Raw genomic sequence first — 13,136 nt, forward strand, 5'->3', positions numbered from 1 at the left:
ATAAGCCCCCCTCAAAAGAGAGGAGGAAGTCTGGGGCCAAGTCACCCACAAAATGGATGAGGTTAACCTGGCAAAGTTGCTGTAAGAACAGCCAAATACTCTTTTAGCACATCCTGCAACATCATATTTTGCTCTTTCAGAGTCCTGTCAAATTAAAGGACCCGTTCCTGCGAGATGCTAAGGGGCCTCCCACTGGCTTCAGTGGAAGGGCCCCATGTCCTGTAGGATGAGGATTGAATGTTGCTATGCCCAATTCAAATGAGACTATTTTCCCAAAACAAATACAGGACTGGAGTCAGTGCCACCTTTGGGCAGCCTCTGCAGGAGATGAGGCAGCTAGAAAGCTGTACCTTTGTATTGTAGAATTCTCAGGAGTGCAGGAGGTGTCTATATTGCCTTCCAATTCTTCCTTCCCCCTCCTACACCCAGAGAGTTTAGTCTCCCCATCTGCACAGCTGGCCTAATAGGCTTAGGGACAGTGAAAAATGGTACTCTGAATATATACAGGAGCAAAACTGGCCCAGACATCACTTATACTATAAAATTGCAATCTGTACTATACTCTGAGAAGTAGAATAGGGTTGTTGTTCTGAACATCCCCTTTTGTGTCATTGTTATTACACTGATGTCCAGAATATGCTAGGCACGTAAGAAGAGGGTTTCCTTGCCCTGAAGAGCTGATGTGCTGAGTAGACACTAGCTGGAATAGTCAAACACACGGGGGCAGTGTTTAGGGTATTGTGGCATCCTTATTGTTGGCGGCAAGTCAAGGTCTCATAACTTCTCTCCACTAACCCATTTTACACCACCCACTATGCCTTATGTTGCCCACTTCATCACCTAGTCTGTTGCTAAAGTGAAGAGGACTGGTCAGGACTCATCCCCTTTCTCACTTCAGTGTATCTGATATCACTGCACATCTACTTCCCGTCATATGTACTCCTTATGCTGGTCAGCTGGTCTGGTATTGTAGTCCCCAGGTCTGAGTAAACACTATTGAATGCTTTCATAAAGTTGATTAAGATTAGTTTTTGTCTCAGTAGCTTTTTGATGATATGCCAAAGAGTAAAGACAGTGTATTTCTGTTTATCTGAAAACCTGTTGTCCAAACCTTCCGATTATCCAACTACTCTCTTGTCTCCTATGTATCTTCTGCTGGAGGATGAGGAAGAGATTAGAATACTGTGGATGTTTGCATAATAGAACAGAGATCACTGGCCAAGACTGTGAGGAGGAGGAAGTGGAGGAGCCCCTGGCTCATAGGACGCCACATTGATGTTGAATGGCTTCTGCATCCAAAAAGGGGGCCTCTGTAGCCCCGCTCTCATGGATGTGAGTGAGAGAGGCCATGACAGTGGGGCTGGTGACTACTGATTCCTATGGTGACTCCCCTCTATGAAGTCCCTCATTTGCACCTCTACTGCAGTGCCATAGTGGTCCACCTCTCAGCAGGTGGCAATTCAGCCCTTTAGCCAGATGTCCAGTTGAATGAGCCCTTTTCCCTTTTCTTAGAGTCCAAAAAATATATACAGTCCTACAGTTCCACACGAGTCTTCAGCTCCCTCCAGTTCCTGGGAGATAGAATCCCTGGACTTGGGACCTCTATCCTCTCCTCCTTTTCCCCAGGGTTCCAGGCAGGCTCCTGATAGACCCCTGTCTCTAGTTAGGCTCCCAGTCTCTGAATGCAGGACAGAAAGCTTCCCAGGAATCTCTCTTCTGAATCTCTTCCCTGGCCCCTCCCCTAGGGCTTGGGATAGCTTCCGCTTGCAGATCCCTCCCATGCAGTAAGGGCTTCTGCTGTGCCCCTATTCAGGGACACTCAAGTTAGGTCTGTCTTCCTATCCTCTCTGGGCAGTCTTGGTTCCCTTTTAAGCTTCTCTTCCAGGGTGACCAGGCACTGCAAGTTCAGTGAAGTGTATCACCTGGGGCAAAACTGCTCCTTAACTACTTTTGTCCCAGTGTATTTTTTATATACCCCATGCCAGATGAAAGAACAAAAAACAAATGTGAGAATAAGGGAGTTGGCAGAGGAGTATATGTTAGAAAATATCATCAAAATTCTCCGTTGTAGGTGGGATTTGCATCAGTTTAATATTAGCTGTTTGTATTGCAGTGAATGTTATACCATCTGCAAATATGTATTTGATTTAAATGACAAACTGCATCTATTTTGTTTGTGTTTTCTTGTCATCTCACTATTTTAAAGTTTTGCTCCAGGACTGCAATATATAATTTAAAAAAAATCAATTTGAACAGGCTAATTTGATTAAATTATCCTCAAATGAGGTTCAGATGCTTTCTTAAATCATTTCAATTTGTTTGAAAATTATTTTTAATGGAATTTTGCTACCATTAAGACAAGTTTTTCCCATAGGTATTCGGCCAAGTTGGCTAACAAGCTAAGGTTCTACAAGTAGAGAAATAGCTCATTTTTAAATTCCAGTTTCTTGTAGCTGGGCAAATTATATGGCCAAACTCTTGCCTTTGTAAATAGATGGGTAGGTTAACATTTTATAGTGTTTCAATTTTATTGGCCACACTTAATTGCAAATGCCAAAGAATATTTTTTGTGCAATAGTTTTTCTTTAATTTGGTAATGGTGAGTTTGTTTTGGTGCCTTTGGAAAAACAGTGATCAGGTTTTCATTTGGTTTGTCCTCTGACTGCCAGCCAGACATTGTGACTGTCCTCCTTGATTCTAATGACTGGTTTAGATAGTATTCCATTAGTAAGTGTGTTTTCAGCGTAGATCTTTATTTTTAATTGCTTCTCTATTTGGCCATAAAAAGAGAAGTAGTTAAATAATGAATAAATATGAGCATTGTCTTTTTTTCTTTCCCTTTTAAGCAACATCCCATACTATAAATAGCAGTAGATTTCCTGCTTGCTTGGCAGTGTCCGGGGTGGCACTGACTCATTTTTGCTTTCTGTGCTATTTAGATACTGTTTACTGTATACCTTCAGCCTGCCTATTTGATGTTGTCTTGTTCCATATTTATTGCTGCTAATCATCCAAAGATCCCAAAAATGTTTCCTCTTAGAAACATGAAGCACTCTCTCAATAGTTTGATTTTCCATGATGGACTTTTCAGTGGGTGAATCCAGTCTTATTTTGTAGCATTGTGTTGTTGCATTGCCTGGTTATATGTTACACCAGTGGTCCCCAACGCGGTGCCCGCGGGCGCCATGGCGCCCGCTGGGGCATTTGTGTGCACCCGCCGACAACCTGGGCCGGCCCCGCCCCCGGCGCGCGGTGCACGGGAGGCGCCGACCCCAGGCGCGCGACACACGCCGGCACCTGGTGCGCGGCGCTCGGGCGGCCCCAACCCCGGGGCACATGCGGGCACGCGGTGCCGATGCCGGTGCCGATGCTGGCCCCAGGCATGCGGCTCGGGCGGCGGCGCCGGCCCCGGGCCCATGGCACAAGGCGCTTGGGCGGCTCCGGCCCTGGGGCACATGCCGGCGCTGGGTGCAAGAGCATCCCCACCCCTGGTGTGCCCCAGGACGTGCGGCCCCACCTCCGGGCACCCGGCACGTGAGTGGCCCCGCCCCCAGGTGCCCGGCGCGTGAGTGGCCCCGCCCCCAGGCGCCCGGGAGCCTCTAAAGGTTGGGGACCACTGTGTTACACTCATCATCAACAACAATCATGGATTCAATGCCTGTTGGTGTCCGATGCCTCCCTCACTATTTCCTTCCATCTTTCCCTGTCCAGTGTGGAGTTGCTTAGTTTCTGTAGACTCGCTCCGCACCAATCTACTATATCCTCTACCCGTTCTCTGTGGGGTCTGCCTCTCCTATTAGGACCATCCATTATGCCGAATACCAGGGTCTTAACTTTTCGCTCGTCGTTCATTCTATAGATATGCCCAAATAGCTGTAACTTCCATTGTATAACCTTCTGCAGTAGGTTCTCTTTCGGCTGTATCTTCCTATATAATTCCTCACTGGCGACCTTCTGCATCCATCCTATTCTCAGGGTCTTTCTATAACAATTCCTCTCTAACGCCAATATCCTTCTTTTCGAATCTTTTGTTATCACCTATGTCTCACATCCATACAACATGCTGCTAAATACACACGTTTTCAAGACACTCAGTTTCATTCCTAAGCCAATCGCTTTACTTTTCCAGATCTTATCTATTGCCTTCAAACTCACTCTTGCTTTCGTTATTCTAGTCGCTATTTCCTTCTTACAGTCTGCAGAAGATTAAAAAGTGCAGTTTACCTCTCTTGCCTTTTATGAATTTGTGTTTCCTTGCCTTTTCCAGGACAAACGTAGAGTATGGTAAACAAAAGAGAAAGTAGTCAATAGGCTGAGTATAGCAAGTGGTATGTACTTAAATTAAATATTTGAACTATGCTCTCTTGAATTAACTTAGGGTAGACCATTGAATTTATGCGCATTGTTAAAGGCTGAAATGATGTGTTAGTAAAAGCGAAGTTTCACAATTGAAATTGAATAAAGGCAGATTGTGAATGTAAGGTCACAGCCCAGTGTTAGGTGTGTGCAGAACTGCACTACCTCAGATGATGTCCCTGGGGCATTGTGTGTGAGGCAGATAAAATGCCTTTAGAGCAACATAGTAATAGAGATGTAGCTGTGTCAGTCTGGTCTAGCCGAAACAAAAGACAGGACTATGCAGCACTTTAAAGATTAACAAGATGGTTTATTAGGTGTTGAGCTTTCGTGGGCCATGCCCACTTCCTCAGATCAAATTGTGGAAGAAAATTGCCATGACCATATGTACCAAAGTGATACAATCAAAAAAAGTGAACGGCTACGTCTACACTGGCCCCTTCTTCGGAAGAGGCATGCTAATTTATAACTTTGGAATAGGGAAATGCGCGGGGGATTTAAATATCCCCCGCGGGATTTAAATAAACATGGCTGCCGCTTTTTTTCCGGCTTGGGGAAAAGCCGGAAAAGAGCGTCCAGACTGGCGCGATCCTCCGGAATAAAGCCCTATTCCGGAGGATCTCTTATTCCTGCAAGTAGGAATAAGAGATCCTCCGGAATAGGGCTTTATTCCGGAGGATCACGCCAGTCTGGACGCTCTTTTCCGGCTTTCCCCCAAGCCGGAAAAAAAGCGGCGGCCATGTTTATTTAAATCCCGCGGGGGATATTTAAATCCCCCGCGCATTTCCCTATTCCAAAGTTATAAATTAGCATACCTCTTCTGAAGAAGGGGCCAGTGTAGACACAGCCAACATGTATAAAAAGGACAAATCAAATTTCAGAACAGAAGGGGGATGATGGGGGGAGGTTAATATCTGTGAGCTAATGATATTAGAAGTGATAATTGGGGAAGCTATCTTTGTAATGGGTAAGGTAATTAGTATCTTTGTTGAGACCCATTCGTAAAGTGTCAAATTTAAGCATGAATGACAGTTCAGAGGTTTCTCTTTGAAGTCTCGTGTTAAAATGTCTTTGAAGCAGGATGCAAGTAGTCAAGTCATTGAGACAATGACCTTTCTGGTTGAAATGGCAAGAAACTGTTTTTTCTTTGTGACACTGTCTAATATCTGTTTTGTGGGCATTGATTCTTTGGTGAAGTGTCTGAGACATTTGTCCAATGTACATAGCAGACAGACACTGTCGGCACATGATAGCATAAATTATATTTCTGGATGAGCAGGAATATGTGTTCTTGATCTTATAACTAAATTGGTAAGGTCCAATAATGGTGTCAGCAGAGTAAATATGTGGACAAAGCTGGCAACAGGGTTTGTTGCAAGGGAAAGTTCCAGGGTTGGTATTAGTGTGGTATGTCCTGTGGTTGTGGGTAAGAATCATCCTGAGGTTAAGTGGCTGTCTATAGGAGACTATGGGTCTGTCTCCCAGAGCCTCTCGGAGTGTAGTATCCTGTTCCAGTGTAGGTTGTAGTTTACTGATAATGTGTTGGACGGATTTAAGTTGGGGGCTATAGGTGATGACAAGTGGTGTTCTATTGTTGGTTTTCTTGGGTCTGTCTTGAAGTAGATGGTTTCTGGGTGTTTGTCTGGCTCTTTCAATTTGTTTTTTTATTTCTCCGGGTGGGTAATTGAGGTGTATAAATACTATTGAAGTTACAGATGTTTTGTAGTTTTCTCAGGAAGTCAGTAGTGTCTCGGAGATAGCTGGGAGTGTTGGTTGCATAGGGTTTGAGAAGAGAGTCTACATAGCTGGATAATCCAGTAGTGAGCGTGCCGATACCTGAGATGATGGGACGTCCGGGATGTCCAGGTTTATGGATTTTGGGAAGCAGATAGAACAATCCTGGTCGGGGTTCAGAAGGCGTTTCTTTGTGGATTTGTTTCTGAGTAGATGTAGGGAGTTTTTTAAGGAGACTGTGTAGTTTCTTTTGGCATTCTGAAGTGGGATCAGAGGAGAGAGGTCTGTAAAATGTGGTGTTGGAGAGTTGTCTGGTTGCCTCCTGGTTATAGTCGGACTTATTCATAATGACCACAGTATCCCCTTTGTCAGCTGGTTTGATTATAATGTTCAGGTTGTTTTTGAGACTCTGGATAGCATAGTGTTCAGCGCAGCTGAGATTGTATGTCGCTTGTTGTCATTTGTGAATAATGTCAATCTGTGCATTGTTGCGGAAACTTTGTATATAGAAATGCAGATTGTAATTCCGATTGTCGGGGGAGTCCATATAGAATTATTTTTCTTTTGGTGTTGATAGGGGGGATCTGGTTGGTCAGATTGATGTTCATTGGTAGTTTGGAAATATTCTCGTAGGTGGAGGTGGCGAAAGAAAGCCTCAAGTTTAGAGCAGCGGGCAGCAAGGTCTGGGCAGAAGGCCCCTGATACGTACTATGAATGGATGCAGCATGGTCCAACTTTTATTGGCTAAATCCCATTACCCAGTGTTGAGGGAGGGCAAGGACACCACTTTGCCTTTATTTGTCTTCACTCCTCATTCTTTAATGGTGTTGCCACTGTTGGTGTCACTGTTACACAGTCCTTAGCCTCCATGGATGAAATTCTCCCCTGTGTAGAGGAACAGCACAAGGCTGAACTTCTGATACTCAATGTGGACCATTTTGTTCTAAGTGACTTGCCCAGAGTCACAAAGCAAGTCAGCGTAAGCATGGGAAATAGAGCTCTGGTCTCCTGCTTCCCTGTCCAGTCACCTGGCCCATAGCTTCTCCATGCAGTGATGTCTATCTGAATTACAGTGACCACTAATAATTTGTTCTGTAGTTTAGTTTTGCACAGTTCTCCTACTTTGGTATATCACTGCTCTGGGATGTGGAGAGCAGTTTTTTTCATATGTTGTTTTCATTTGCTGTTGGGAGATGAAGGAGCTACGTTGTGATTGACTAAATAGTATTATTTTGACAAAGGATACAAAGGTACTTCATGCAGTCAGACTCTTTTTCCATCCATGCGTGGCATAATTTTCAGTTCCTAATTAAATACAGGTAAAGGAGAAATAAATGTTACTTGCATATATATTATTTGTATATTTAACATTGCAATGTCAATGCAAATCCAGTGGCTGCTGCCAGCTACCTTTCATTTACCTCTGGTGAGCTCCAGGTCCCACTGAAGTTAATAGAAAGGCTCCTGTTGAGTTCTCTGTGTGTAACAATGAGCGCATAGTACCAGATAAGCATTGACATCAATTAAACTATTCATAGAGTAAACTTGAGCATGTGCATAGGTATTTGTGGGATTGGAGAGTTTTACTGTGCATCTCTTTGCCTATGAATTACTACCTGAGGCAAACACATAATAATTCTATTTTTCTAGGAAATTGATTATAAATAGTGGCACAAAATATCACCCCTTAAGAGCCAAGTCGGAGAGGGGATTATGATAGTCCCCACTGTCACTTTAATCTTTTTCAGGGGTAAGGAGAGGGAAAGGAAGAGAGGCACTTTTTTTGTTTTCTTTCTCTGTGGAACTATTCTGTTTGTTTTTTGCTACAAATGCATGAGGATGTAGTAGCTGCTGATATTGTGGTGATTAATTTATGCCTCAGTGTCAAGGCAAATGCACAATTTCTACTATGAAAGCAGCCTCTGTGTTTTGATTTGTGCAGGTAAAACACATTCACGGTATAGATAGCTAAAAGTCAATGTTTTGAAGCATGTGAAAAGATGGATGTGCGAATTGACAGAATGAGTTAAAGGCTGCTTTGATCTTTGGTGACTGAGGCTATTATAGATGAAGACTCTAACAGTTCAGCTTCTGCAGATTTGTAAAAAGGTAGTAATAGAAACTTACTTTTCAACAAAAATGCTTATATTCACCTGTTTTCATACATGACCAGATCCTACAGTCCTTATCTCCTATTGAACTCAATAGGCATTTTACCTGTGTCAGGCCAACACCATCAGTCCCCAGGATAGCTAACCCTATGTAACTACTCCTACAGTGCATTTTTAAACTTTCACTCTCATTTAGCGGCTTTTGAGTATCAGCAGGAAAGGAAGCTAAAAGGACCTTATTACCAAAGAATGGGGCAAGATGTCTGGTTTAAGCCAGAAAACAGATGCTAGAAGTGCTTTCATACTGTCTCTTTTGTGAATACTAACACTATTAGACCTTTCTCAATTATCTCTGGAGGAAAAAGTTAATGAAGCATCTGCCAGAAATACGGCATAACAATGTGTACTGGAACAGCATGTTCCCATGCCAGGAGTGAAACTATGACAGCACCCTCTCTGGTGAGCCATTCTTTTTATTCTGGGCTCAGTTGTGCTTGCCCTGTAATAAAGGGGAAGGCAAGCAACCAAATCTGGCAGTTTAATCTGACAGTTAGAGTTTATCCATCCAGCTATATGAGGCACAAATTAGCTGCTGGTGGGGAGTTGGACAATGATTTAAAGCAAGAGATACAAAGATGTCATGTTCACTACCAGCAGGAAAATGAAATAGAGTCGGTTGTTGTGTCCAAATTCAATATAGGTGATATTTTTCCTCAGCTAAAGAATGCTTTATAAGGAGGACTGAGAGTAAAGGAGGAAGAGAGAGTGACAGTCAACAGCATACGGACAATTAGCCCATTTCCTCATTCTGAAGGCCCCTAGATGTTCACACACGGTGGCTACGTCTACATTGGCCCCTATTCCGTAATAGGGATGCAAATGTAGAACTTTGGAATAGGCAAATCCACGGGGGATTTAAATATCCCCCGCGGCATTTGCATTTTCATGGCTGCCGCTTTTTTCCGGCTTGTAGATAAGCCAGAGAAAAGCGCCAGTCTGGACGCAATCCTCCGGAAAATAAGCTCTTTTCCGGAGGATCTCTTATTGAAAGTAGGAATAAGAGATCCTCCGGAAAAGAGCTTATTTTCCGGAGGATCGCGTCCAGACTGGCGCTTTTCTCTGGCTTATCTACAAGCTGGAAAAAAGCGGCAGCCATGAAAATGCAAATGCTGCGGGGATATTTAAATCCCCCGCGGATTTGCCTATTCCAAAGTTCTACATTTGCATCCCTATTACGGAATAGGGGCCAATGTAGACATAGCCTATATGTTTCTGTGAGGGTAACTCTAAAAAGCATAGAACCACCTAGAAATAGTTGGCTGAAATGCTTGCCCAAGTGCTAGTCCAATAGGCTTAGCATAGAAATTTCAAACAATGGGTCCCAATGTTGCACCGGAAAAATGAAGCATTGATAAATAGTATCAGTAATGCCAACTGTGAACAATTTCCTCTATCACATGGAACAGTCATGTTGCTGACTGTACAAGGAAGTTTAAGTTAGGTATGCTCAATATTTGTGTTGGAGACATTTCTGTGTATATAGGAATGCATACTAACAGCCCTACATTTCTCATTTACTATGGCGCTGAAATTAGGTAGCATGTTAAAACAAACTGTGAATCCTGTGATTACCTTTCCATGGTTTGTATGGTTACTAAGGGCCTGTCTCTCTGAAATGGTTTCTGTATTTTATTTTCACCAGTGAAGAGTGTAGAAATATGCTGCAATTGGCCACCCATGAACGGGTTGCAAAATACTACAGTCATTTTCAAAGGAAAATAGTTTCCCATTGCCAAAAGCTAATCTGCCTTTAAGCACTTCAGTGTAATGGAAAGAATTGTGCCAGAATCAAGAAGATTCCAAGAGGGGAAAAAATAATGCAACAGACTGGCATAATGTTAAATATGCTGTCGACTCATTTTTCAAAAATAAAACAGGCTAGTCATATAGTTCATATAGCAATGATATTGAGTGTTGCTTATGTGACAGGTCACAATGCTTTTAAAAAACACCCTTAAAACCAAGAGGGGGAAAAAACCCTAGTATTAATTAGCTATTATATTAATGAACAGCAACTATTTGAACAAGATAAACTGTGCAAGAGTAGACAACAGCTATAAGTAGAAAACTTCCAACTATGTTCCATGTACCTTTATTTATAAGTGGAGACTTGCAGTGAGCAAGCTTTGAGCTGAGGATTATTTGAGAGTTATCATCCACCTTAAGATCAAGTTTCTGTGTGTTTTTTTTTACCCTAATATGTAGTTTGGGGTGGTGGCACTCTTTGGGGTGCAACACAGTCTAGTAAGGAGTTGTGCCACGACCTGACCTGCAACCATGGATCCTTCACAATGCTTTGCCAACCCAGGTGCCTCACAAACAGCTGTCTTGTGTGTAGTTGCAGCCTGCCAGCAACACTCCAGTGACACTCTGGTTTCCACTAGCCGAGTTACCATGTGCAAAGTGACCCCACCACAATCCTAGTCCCGAATTTTCCCCAAAATTGTGTGTTTTGCACTGTTCAGATATTAGAAAGCCATTACCCTTAAAGGGCATCAGTCAATAGTCAACCGTTTGCTTTTTAACTGGAATTGTCCAAAAACTGCAGCAGTTTTGATTAAAGAATACAACAATTTTACTTAGCTACAAAGAGAGAAATTTGGAGAGAGTCCAAGTACAAGATATTAAAGTCAGAAATGGTTAGAAGAAAAATTTGAGGAAAAAATGCTTTCTAGTAACTAAAACTTAACAAACTGGACTCAGTTCAAAGTAAAAGCTTATTCCATGATAAAGTTGTTGGTCTTTAAAGTGCCACTGCACTCGTTGTTGTTTTTGCTGAAACAAAGTAACATGGCTGCCTCTGAAACCATTTATAACTTTACATATCATGTAGGAATGTCAATGTGTAGATGACTACACGATTAACTGATAAGCCTAGACTTATTGGTTAATCCTATTGACCACATGTATCTCCCCTCTGTGTCAGAGGTAGCAAGGGAGGGGAGGTGGGAACCGGGAGCCAGTGCCCCCCCTTCCATCAGCGCTGCAGAGACAGCAGCAGGGGGCAGTAGGCAGGAGGCACAGAGGCGGGGAGCTCGGACCCCCATGGATAGGGGCTGCTGCCACCCTGCATTGCTGCCTCTGTATCGGGGGCAGGCGGGAGCTGATCTGCGTGGGGACTAGCTCCCTTCAAGAACCATCTCCGCCTACCACCCTGTGCTGCTGTCCTGGATTCAGAGGCAGCAGCATAAGGTAGCAGGGGCCCCACTGTGAGTGGGGCCAGAATGCACTGACTGCTGGCCCTGCCTCCAGGGGCTATTGAATAGTTATGTAACCACTAAATTTTGATATGGTTACAGAGCTATTCAATTACATGCTAGCTAACATCCCTAATATCATGTTGCTACACACATTTCCCCCGATATTATCAACCAGTCAGTTATTAGCTTTAAATGATACCTCACGGGCATATTACAGTAGTGTTTAGGGTGTAAATATAGGGATTCATTAGGTTACTGGGGGGGTTGGGTTTAGAGTTTTTGCATTTAGATTTTTTTTTGTTTTGTTGTTTGAAGGTTTCCTGTTTTCCCTCTCTCTCTTTTCCTATACTTTTTTCAGTGCCAAAATAGCAAAAGGAAAAAGAGGAAAGAGAAATAAAGAAGGAAAATTCAAGGATGATGGATGGAGGGGAAGGAAAAACAAAACTTTTCCAAAATAAAACCCAGAAGTTATTATTTTAAAAACATATGAAAAACTTGAATAAACAAAAATTGTTCCTGTTCAAAATTCAGGAACAAAAATATTCTGTGGGTTTTTTTTCATTTTTCAATGAGCTCTTGTTACAAGCAGCACTTGATATTTTTGCAACTGAAGGAGATTTACGAGAAAAATGCCTATTTTGTTTTTCGTTCTTTGATGTACTTGATTGAACTGTGTAAGTAGTTAGTTTCCACTGTGGTTATTGGTCAGTAAGGCTCTGATCCTTAAGCACTCTTTAACTTTAGTCCCAATAATCCCATGTGCTTAGGTGATTTCAAGATCAGAGTCCTAGTTTTCCCTGTTGTTCATGTGGGTCTTCCACACAGTAAAAGGAAAGAAAAATATTTACAAAATTGGAAAATACGATTGTAAAACCACAAAAATATTGGCAGGAGGACTCGGGGACAAGAGTAGTATAGGTTGAACCTCTCTAAACTAGGACTCTCTGATCCAGTGCTGGACCACAGATGTTCCAGGACCAGAGTGTACCTGTAGAGGACTGAAGGCTGGAAGCCCTGGAGCTCTGCTCACTGCAGCTGGGCTGCCCGGCACGTCACAGTGGGACTGCTAGGAGCCCAGTGCACCCAACACTGGGCTGGAGCTGGGCTGCCCAGAGTGGCAGAGAGGAGGGGCGGGGCAGAGAGACCAGCTGGGCAGGAGGACTGGTGGCAGGAGGGACCAGCCGGGAGGCTGACGGGCCAAGCCAGGACTGGGGTGGGGGGGACTGGTTATCAGGGGGGCCAAATATGACCTTCCCTGGTCTGGCAAAATCCCTCATCCAGAACGGGTCAGGTCTGGTGGGTGCTGGACCAGGGAGGTCCAACATGTACCCAAAACAACTTGTAAAACAGTATATGTAATTAACTGGCTATGTCCTTTGTATACATTACCCCTAACGCTATCCACATTCAACAATAAATTAAGCATTTAGCATAATGCTGTGGGATTAACAAATTATGGTATTTATCCAGCAGTTAGCACTAAGGTTTCTCATCTCTTATAAATATTAACAATATGTCCTGGTATTACAGTGACAGCAGTGTAGAACTCATGCAGGAGTGCTTTCCAGTTCATCACAGCTGTTACTGTTCCAGGGCCAAGTCCTTGACCCAGTGCACAGCACTAGCGACTGGGCTCTGCAATGAGCTACTCTGGCGGGCAGGGCTGGGGAGGAAA

The sequence above is a fragment of the Pelodiscus sinensis genome, chromosome 2, assembly GCF_049634645.1.
Source record: "Pelodiscus sinensis isolate JC-2024 chromosome 2, ASM4963464v1, whole genome shotgun sequence".
Taxonomy (NCBI): Eukaryota; Metazoa; Chordata; order Testudines; family Trionychidae; genus Pelodiscus; species Pelodiscus sinensis.